Source organism: Triticum aestivum, chromosome 7A (assembly GCF_018294505.1).
Source record: "Triticum aestivum cultivar Chinese Spring chromosome 7A, IWGSC CS RefSeq v2.1, whole genome shotgun sequence".
NCBI classification, from domain to species: Eukaryota; Viridiplantae; Streptophyta; class Magnoliopsida; order Poales; family Poaceae; genus Triticum; species Triticum aestivum.
The window spans coordinates 493,438,467-493,447,569 of NC_057812.1; positions in this window are offsets into that span (position 1 = coordinate 493,438,467).

Here is a 9,103-nt window from a genome sequence, read left to right on the forward strand (position 1 = left end):
ACCGGGCATCTTAAGTGTAAGAGATGCATAATGCGGTATTGCGTTAAAGCGGGCGAAAGCTTCGCGTCCCAGCAGTGCTTGATAGCTACTTGAGAATGGGGCAATGTGGAAAGTTAGCTGTTCGCGATGGAAGTTATCGGGGAAGCCGAACATAACTTCTAGCCGGAGAGAACCCGTGCAACGGGCATCCGAGCCTGGCATTACCCCTTGAAAGGAGGTTTTGCTATGGCGAATTTTTGTTGGGTCTATCTCCATGTTGCGGATTGTGTCCTGGTATAACAGGTTTAGACCACTGCCGCCGTCCATTAGGACATTTGTAAAGTGGAGTCCGCCGATTATTGGATCTAATACCAAGGCAGTCCAGCCTGCGTTCCAGATACTTCTAGAGTAATCCTGATGGTCGAAGGTGATCGGTTTTAGCAACCATTGGCGAGACTCCTTTGGGATAGGCCGTATGGCGCGTATCTCTGTTGGCTCCATTCTGTTCGTCACGTGAAGTAAGTTTACTGTTTTGGCTTCTTGTGGGAAATCCTTTTGTTTCCTGGTGCTCTGCTTGTGGGGTTCGTCATCGTCCTCACTTGGTGTGTCGAGCCCCTTGTGTTCGGCATTGAGTTTGCCAGATTGCTTGAAAACCCAACAATCTCTGTGGGTATGGTTCGCAGGCTTCCCGGGAGTACTGTGTATTTGACATATCTTGTCCAAGATTTTGTTTAAGTTGGATAGCTCGTCCCTGTTATCCTTGAGGGGCGGCTTTCTCTGATTCTGCCGCGAGCTTTTGAATCCGGCGTTGACCGTTGTGCTCTTTGGGCCGTTTCCCTTATTCCGGCGCTGGTCCTTGCTGCGTCAGGGTTTTCCGTTTCCATCCCTAACTTCGGATGTACTTGGTTTGCTGGTGCTACATCTTGCCAACCAGCTGTCCTCTCCTGTGCAAAAGCGGGTCATGAGGCTTGTTAATGCGGCCATTGTTCTTGGCTTTTCTTGGCCAAGGTGTCTGGCGAGCCATTCGTCTCGAACGTTATGCTTAAAAGCTGCTAGGGCTTCGGTGTCCGGATAGTCGACTATCTGATTCTTTTTAGTAAGAAATCTGTTCCAGAATTTCCGGGCTGACTCTCCGGGCTGTTGAGTTATGTGACTGAGATCGTCTGCATCCGGAGGGCGGACATAGGTCCCTTGAAAATTTGCCCGGAAAGCATCCTCAAGCTCTTCCCAACTTCCAATGGTGTTTTCGGGAAGGCTTTTGAGCCAATGCCGGGCTGGCCCTTTAAGCTTGAGGGGTAAGTATTTTATGGCGTGGAGGTCATCTCCTCTAGCCATGTGTATGTGGAGGATATAATCCTTGATCCAGACCCCAGGGTCTGTTGTTCCGTCATACGCCTCTATGTTTACGGGCTTGAATCCCACTGGAAATTCATGGTCCAGCACCTCATCGGTGAAACATAGGGGGTGTGCGGCACCCCTGTATTTGGGTGTGCCGTGATGTTCGGATATTTATTGTGTTGCACTGCTTACTAGAGCTTGCTTTCTTGGCCCGTAGATAGATCTGGCTGGGATTTTGATGCGGATCCTTTGGTGGATCGCGTGCCGGCTTGTGTGCGGCGCCGCTTGCCGTTCCATGCTGGCCATGCGGTCGTTCTGACCGGGTGGCTTTCCTTTTTTTTGACAGCGGGGGTTCTAAGGCCTCCTCGTCAAATTCAGGCAGTAGCTTTCGCTTTAGATAGCTTTTTGTGCGGCGACTGCCGCCATATTTGTCTGCGGTGTTGCGTACTTTGCTCCATCTGATGCTGAGTGCATCTTCCGCAGTTTTGAGCTTCCGCTTATGCTTTTTCAGGCTACGCGCAGTGGCGATGAGCCTTTTGTGGAGGTTCTTCTGCTCCATGAGCCTATCCGGCGTAAGGTCGTCCGGACTATTGTTTTCGCTGGGGACGGGGTGTTCGGTTTGGTTATCCAAGTTGCCCTGTTCGGACGATTGCTCGAAGGCATGTTCGTCGTCTGCCGGCTCGTCCTGCTCTATGGCTGGGTCTATATGGCTGCTGTCTCTGTCGAGGCGGGGCTTGGAGCGGCGCTTACGTCGCCGCTTTGATTGCTTTTCAAGTGAATGATCCCTCGTTGCATCCCTGTGTTACTCGTCGTCGCTTCCTTTGGGTGTGTCCACCATGTATACATCATGAGATGAGGTGGCTGTCCAGTGCCTTATAGGCGTTGGTTCATGTTCATCTCCTACATCGTCGTCCATACCGTCGATGTCTTCGGAGTCGAAGTCGAGCATGTTGTTTAAATTATCGACAGTGGCTACGAAGTGGGTGGTGGGTGGGCTTTGAATTTCTTCATCATCCGCATCCCAACCTTGTTGACCATAGTCCAGCCAGGGCTCTCCTAATAAAGAGAGAGACTTTAGTGAATTCAGAATATCGCCGAAGGGCGAGTGCTGAAAGATGCCCACGGCGGTGAACTCCATGATCGGCGCCCAATCGGGTTCGACCGGTAGGGGCGTGGAGGGCTCGAAGTTTGGAGAGGAGTCCGGCTCCTTGGAGTCACGGGCTTCGCAGAGAATAGGGCTGGTGCTCGGCTCGATCGCTGTAGAGATTGCAGCCCCCGAGGCGGTGTCCAACCACCCATCCTCAATTGGCGCAGTTGGCTCCGAATTAAGGGTCGGAGCTGATGCGGGTGCGGCCTCCAGGGCACTGTTTGGCGGCAGAGCTAGATCATGCCCATCGTGACAGTGCGGCGCGCTTGGCTGCGGCTCGAATCTGTCGAAGATCAAGTCTCCGCAGAGGTCCGTTGTGTAGTTTACACTTCCAAATCTGACCTGATGGCCAGGGGCGTAGCTTTCGATCTGCACCAGATGGCCAAGCGAATTGGCCCGCAGTGCAAAGCCGCCAAATACGAAGATCTGTCCGGGGAGAAAAGTCTCACCCTGGATCGCATCGTCGTTGATGATCGGAGGAGCCATCGGGCCTAAAAGTGACGACACAGAGGAACTCTCAATGAAAGCACCAATGTCGGTGTCAAAACCGGCGGATCTCGGGTAGGGGGTCCCGAACTGTGCGTCTAGGCGGATGGTAAGAGGAGACAAGGGACACGATGTTTTTACCCAGGTTCGGGCCCTCTCGATGGAGGTAAAACCCTACGTCCTGCTTGATTAATATTGATGATATGGGTAGTACAAGAGTAGATCTACCACGAGATCAAGGAGGCTAAACCCTACAAGCTAGCCTATGGTATGATTGTTGTCTGTCCTACGGACTAAAACTCTCCGGTTTATATAGACACCGGAGAGGGCTAGGGTTACACAGAGTCGGTTACAATGGTAGGAGAGCTACATATCCGTATCGCCAAGCTTGCCTTCCACGCCAAGGAAAGTCCCTTTCGGACACGGGACGAAGTCTTCAATCTTGTATCTTCATAGTCCAAGAGTCCGGCCGAAGGTATAGTTCGGCTATTCGGACAACCCCTAATCCAGGACTCCCTCAAGGAGTATGAGGGTTCACTCGTTCGGCTGCGGTGTGAGGCTGTCGTCGCCGCAGAGTAACAGGGGGTGTGGGTGCGTAGAGGGATGGCCTGGACAGCGGTGGGAGTAGTAGGGGGCGGTGAGCCCTCCGCGGCATCACAGCCAGCCTCGGGCGGCAGGAGCAGGCGGCACGACCGGCGCTGCTTTGGGCGGCTGGAGCAAGAAGACCAGAGGTTGAAGAAGCACTACGGCCGTTGGATGGACATCATACGGTCACTGGAGCTAGAATCGTTCATATATTGACTAAAGTTGACAAAGGCCTCCGTCCCAGTCAACTTAGTAGGCCCACAAGTTAGCCTCCCACCAAGGTGGGTCCCATCTAGCAGGGTATTAATTTTTTTGTGCCTAATAAGGAGGCACTTCCGGTGGGTCCGAGCTGACATCGGGGGGAACATTTTTTTCGCGAAATACGATGGCCCATCCTGTGGGTCCCAACAGTCAGGGGGAAACATTTTTTTCACGAAATATTGGTGGCCCGTCCGGTGGGTCCCTGCTGTCAGGTGGAGGAATAATTATTTTCCGCGTAATAAGGAGGCACTTCCTTGCGGCTGCCGTGGACCCAGCTGTCAGCCTCTCAACGTACAATACTCTTCTGATGGAAGTCGGTCGTCGACCACATTGACCACGCCGCGCCGAGAGCACCATGGCGGTGGACGACGGCGAGGCCTAGGAAGGGGATGACGAGGAGTCGGGGAAGACGCGGCAGTGGAAGCCCGCGTGGAGAAGAGTACGAGGGTTCACTGGTTCGGCTGCGGTGTGAGGCTGCCGTCGCCGCAGAATAACAGGGGGTGTGGGTGCGTAGAGGGATGCCCTGGCCAGCGATGGGAGTAGTAGGGGGCGCTGAGGCTTGCGCGGCAGCACAGCCGGCCACGGGAGGCGGGAGTAGGCGGTCCCGCCGGCGCTGCTTTGGCAGCTGGAGCAAGAAGATCAGAGATTGAAGAAATACGACAGCCGTTGGATTGACATCCAATGGTTACGTCTGCTAGAATCGTTTGTTGACGTATAAAATAACTAAAAAATCTTGCATACGCGTCAACTAAACAGGCCCACAAGTCAGACCACTCCCTCTTTTTTTAATAATTTATATATAGCTCATGGTAACTTCTTATGCAATTTATTGCAGTCATTTTTTTGGTTGGCCAGGGCCAATTTCACATATTTCTGTGGGTTCCAAACTATTTTTAATACCGAAATGTCGATCCAGATTTAAAGTACTTTGAAGATATATTTAAATTAGGTTAAGGCCCAGTGAAATAGGAATCTGAAAATGTGAAAAAATTCAGAAATTATAAAGTAATTGCCAATTTGTCATCTATTTTTATATTTACAACCCATTTCATATTACTTTCAAGATTTGTAGGCGTCTTGAAAGAGTTGCAGCCCATCAGGGCGTAGAAAAATAAGTAGGCCTGGATTGGGTATTCTTCAGAAAAAATAAACTGGGCTCATTTTCACAAAGAAAAAATAGCTGGGCTGGTCACATGGTGAACATAAATTATAAGCCTGGGCTAGACGGGCCACAGCCCAGTTCAAACCCTGCTCCGTCTCAACAATACCAAACAAAAAAAATACTGCTCGAGTAGCTACGTCCTAGGTGTCAGCCGATCTTGTGTTGTTCCCTTGTCTATTGACTATATATGCTCACAATGTCGTGGGTCCCAGATGTCAGGAAAACACCAGGAGGAAGCATTTTATTTTTCCATACGCTGACATGGTGGGCCCCTACTGTCATCCTCTCCACATACTTCTACTGATTCGTGTTGTTTGTTGACCATGTTGACAAAGCGAGAGGGCAGCGCCGCGGTGAGCGCACCAAAGCGCGCAGAGGGCGTCGGCGTTAATGATTTAGGAGACGGTGGGGCGGCAATGCGTGCGCTAGGCGCAGCCAGCCGTGGGAGGCTGAAGCAGGCGGCCCCGTCGGTGCTGGTTTGGTTTTGGCGGCTGGAGGAAGACAGGACTGAAGAAACACGACAGACTGTAAAAGCAGGAGGAGTACTTAACAACCATAACTGAAACCAGCAGGGTCACTTAACAACAAAAGCTGAAAGTAGTATGAGTACTTATACAGGTTCAACCGTACAAAGCACGCCTCATACAGTGCTACTTTTCCTACAGTTAACCAAGGATGAGGCCGCCAAGCCCCAGGACAAGGCCCAGGCGACACCCCACGCATCCACAACCTTCTGAAAGCGGCTTCATCTCGCAACATGGTCAATAAACAGGATATTCGCTTTAGAGCCATGGAAAAGCATGAACATAATCTTCTGTCCTATTCTCCAAGATGGACGGGCCTTCATTATTTGAGACCACCGATGAATAAGTATCTTTTCACCTCCAAGGGGAATTGAGTAGGTCAACATAAACATCATGTTGTGACCAACCGCAAGTCTGACCCGACCATGGTCAGGCATCTGTATAGGAACAATAGAACTCGACAGTTCCTATTTCAAGAAGATCACAGTTGTAAAACCGTGTATAAGCAATAGTTTATGAACAACATATATAACAGAAAACAGCTCATACCATAAGTTTCTCGACACAGTTGGACTTGTTCAACGAGTGCAGCAATGGCACACATATCCCATGTGGCCTTCCACCATTGAAACACCCCACAAGGACCTCAAGACGATCAATAAAGTGTAGGAACTTGTGGATGTCGATCCAGTCAACTTCAGTGCCATTAGTAACAGCCGAGTTATTACAGAGTAACAAACGATCAGACTGCTTAACTCTGAAAAAACCTACACGTGCCACCAATTATAAGAAAATATTAGTTAGAAGTAGCATCTTCGTGAGAGATTCGTTGCTACTTCTAAAGTTAAATTGTGATTAGTTAGACAGAATTGGTGGATTAAGAAGTAATCGAGGCAACAAGCAAGAACCAGATACAAAACTAACATGGATGAACAATTGGAACAACGTCGGGGTGGAAGATTGCAGTGAAGATGAGACCAGGTTCTGCTATTTCCATCAACATTCGTGCGCCAACTTTCAGTCCGTAACACTTGAGAAAGTTTATCCAAGTTCGGCCATAAAAAAAGCAGCAATCTTCTTGGTTCATGAACCCAACTCGAAACTTATATCCATGCCTTGTCTTCACTGTGACCATTAAACTAGTGTATTCAGTTATGGAAAGGCCGAGCATCTTGAGTACATGTGTTCTGGTAGAGCAAATAATACACTGCAGGAAAAATAATATGAGAACACAACATGTTCAAAAAACCCCCACCCTCCTGGATAGGAAAGAGGATTCTAGGAACATACTGTGCGCATTTCAAAATGTTGTGTTAGGATGAGAAGGAACAAGTGTGGCGTCTCGCCGAGGGCGCAGAAACCTGTAGGGTACTCGCACTTTGGGCACTGCAAATGAAATACACTAGATTCAGTAGGAAGAAAAATGCATCAACGACGGCGGCTGCCATCCTAGCATTACCTGCGACCAAGGGACTTGGATTAATCGGGGATGGATGAAGAATTCGTACCTGGTTCTCCATGAGAAAACCCTATGCAATCGCCGAGAGGGGGTTTTCTCTGAACAAGCAGACGAGGGAGAAGGGGATTCGTGCCCAGTGAAATGTTGCCGCTTCGTGCGTCCAGCTTACTGATAAAGCTAGAAAGGGGGGGGGGTTGTGATTTGATGGCTCATTGGGCATTACTGCGGCGCTACGACCGGGGTGTGTCTACCGTGAAGTTGTGCACTCTAATTTGTGCATATGGCATGTGGACCCCGTTGCCGGTTGCCCCACATATCAGCGAAAGGAAGTAGAAAGAAATGAGTAACTAGTTACACATAAATATATTTTTTGACAGAGAGATACTCCCTCTGTAAAGAAATATACAAATCTTTTATATCACAGGCTCACCTTGCCGAGAAATATACTCCCTCTGCAACGCACGGGCATTATGGGGGTCAGCTTTTTTTATGGGGGTTCAGCTGAGAATATAATACTCAGATAGGCTCACGGTTCTGGACTTTGGGCCGCAGGCCGACCCTGCATGTTTGGGGGCCCATGTGTTCTACCTCAGCACTTTTCATATTGCAAGCGATCGGTACGGTGCTGGTTTTAGATGCTGTCACAAGGCGAATACACAAAATTGAATAAAGCACGGCAGCTGTTGGAATGAAATCGAACGACAATTCCTAACCAGCAATCAGAGTTGCAATTCTATCAACATATACCATGTGATAAATAATACTGTCGTACTACTTATACACACAGGACACTTGTTTCACCATGCCAGATTATTACATCAAAATCTCTCGGAGGATAGATCAGTTCGGCAGTTGCGTGCTGCTACTGAAGAAATTCAAAGTTGATTTGGACCAGCTCTCCTTGCCGAGAAAGTTTGATTTTGACATCATCCCCTACCGCAAGATATGATTTAGATTTGAACCTTGACCATCCTTTAGCATCAATCATCATGCGACCATCCTTTGTATTTACGGTATATTGAGCAGGTTCATTCACACCAAGGCTACGCATGGTTAGAGAAACTTGGCCGTGGTCGCCCGGATTGTTGAGAGACTCCCCGTTGCTCTAGGAATTCTCTGTTTGCAAACAAGAAGACATACCCAAACAGTTAGATCAACACAGTGAATCATGTGAAACAACATGGAAAGAAAAAAGAACGAAGCACTTGGGTGGCCAATGCTTACCAAGAAGGTGGACATGTCGGTTTTTGTAAGGACTTTGGTATATGAAGTGCGAACTGCAGCCCAGTCTGTTGCCGGTGCAACTGCACGCGACGGAGCAGATGCAAGTGCAAGTGTTGGTGTAGGTGCCGAAGCCGCTGCTGCTGCCGGAGATGGTGCTCCTTGTAGAGCTGGTGCTGGTGTCGGAGTAGGTGCCGGTGTCGATGCCCGAACCTCCGGTAGATCAGACTGATCCGCTGACGCAGTCGGTGCCCAATCCTTAGCTGGATCAGACTGAGCTGCTGCCGCTGTTAGTGCTAGAGCAACTGCCGATGCTCGATCTATGCGAGACAGCGATGATCGTGTCTGGTCTGCTATGATCAGCTTTCTAACTTGACTAGGATCCGTGACCATGATCCAACTTTTTTCTTCATTTCTTTTAAACGCGAGAAGGACAAATTGTGGCGTTTTTGTTAAACCAAACTGCAGTTCATCATAGGGATTCAGCTTGTACTCAGACAACAGATGGATCCAATTTTTTCAGTAATATAAGTGATGGACATTGCCTTTGTTACTGACACAACATAAGAAGTGAAACCTACAAAAATAGCCATCATACAAAAAACCAAACGGTTTATTCTGTGATGAATGTCACATGGCAAAACCTGCATCGTAAAATTACAGGAAAAGAAAAAACATGACATCAAATCAATAAGATTTAGACAGTAAATCAATAAGATTTACTTGATGTGACATGAGTGAATCCTTACTAGGAAATCACTATTTGAAGTACTAAACAGAAGATTGATCGTCCAACTACGCATGGCATGCAGGGGCCCCGCCTTTTCCCACAAGCAGGACAGTCCAAAGGTCGTGACAAATCATATGGACCGAACATCCATGGGACTGGAAATCCTAGTGGGTGCGATAAACCCTGCAATGCATACAGATATTGGAGTGTA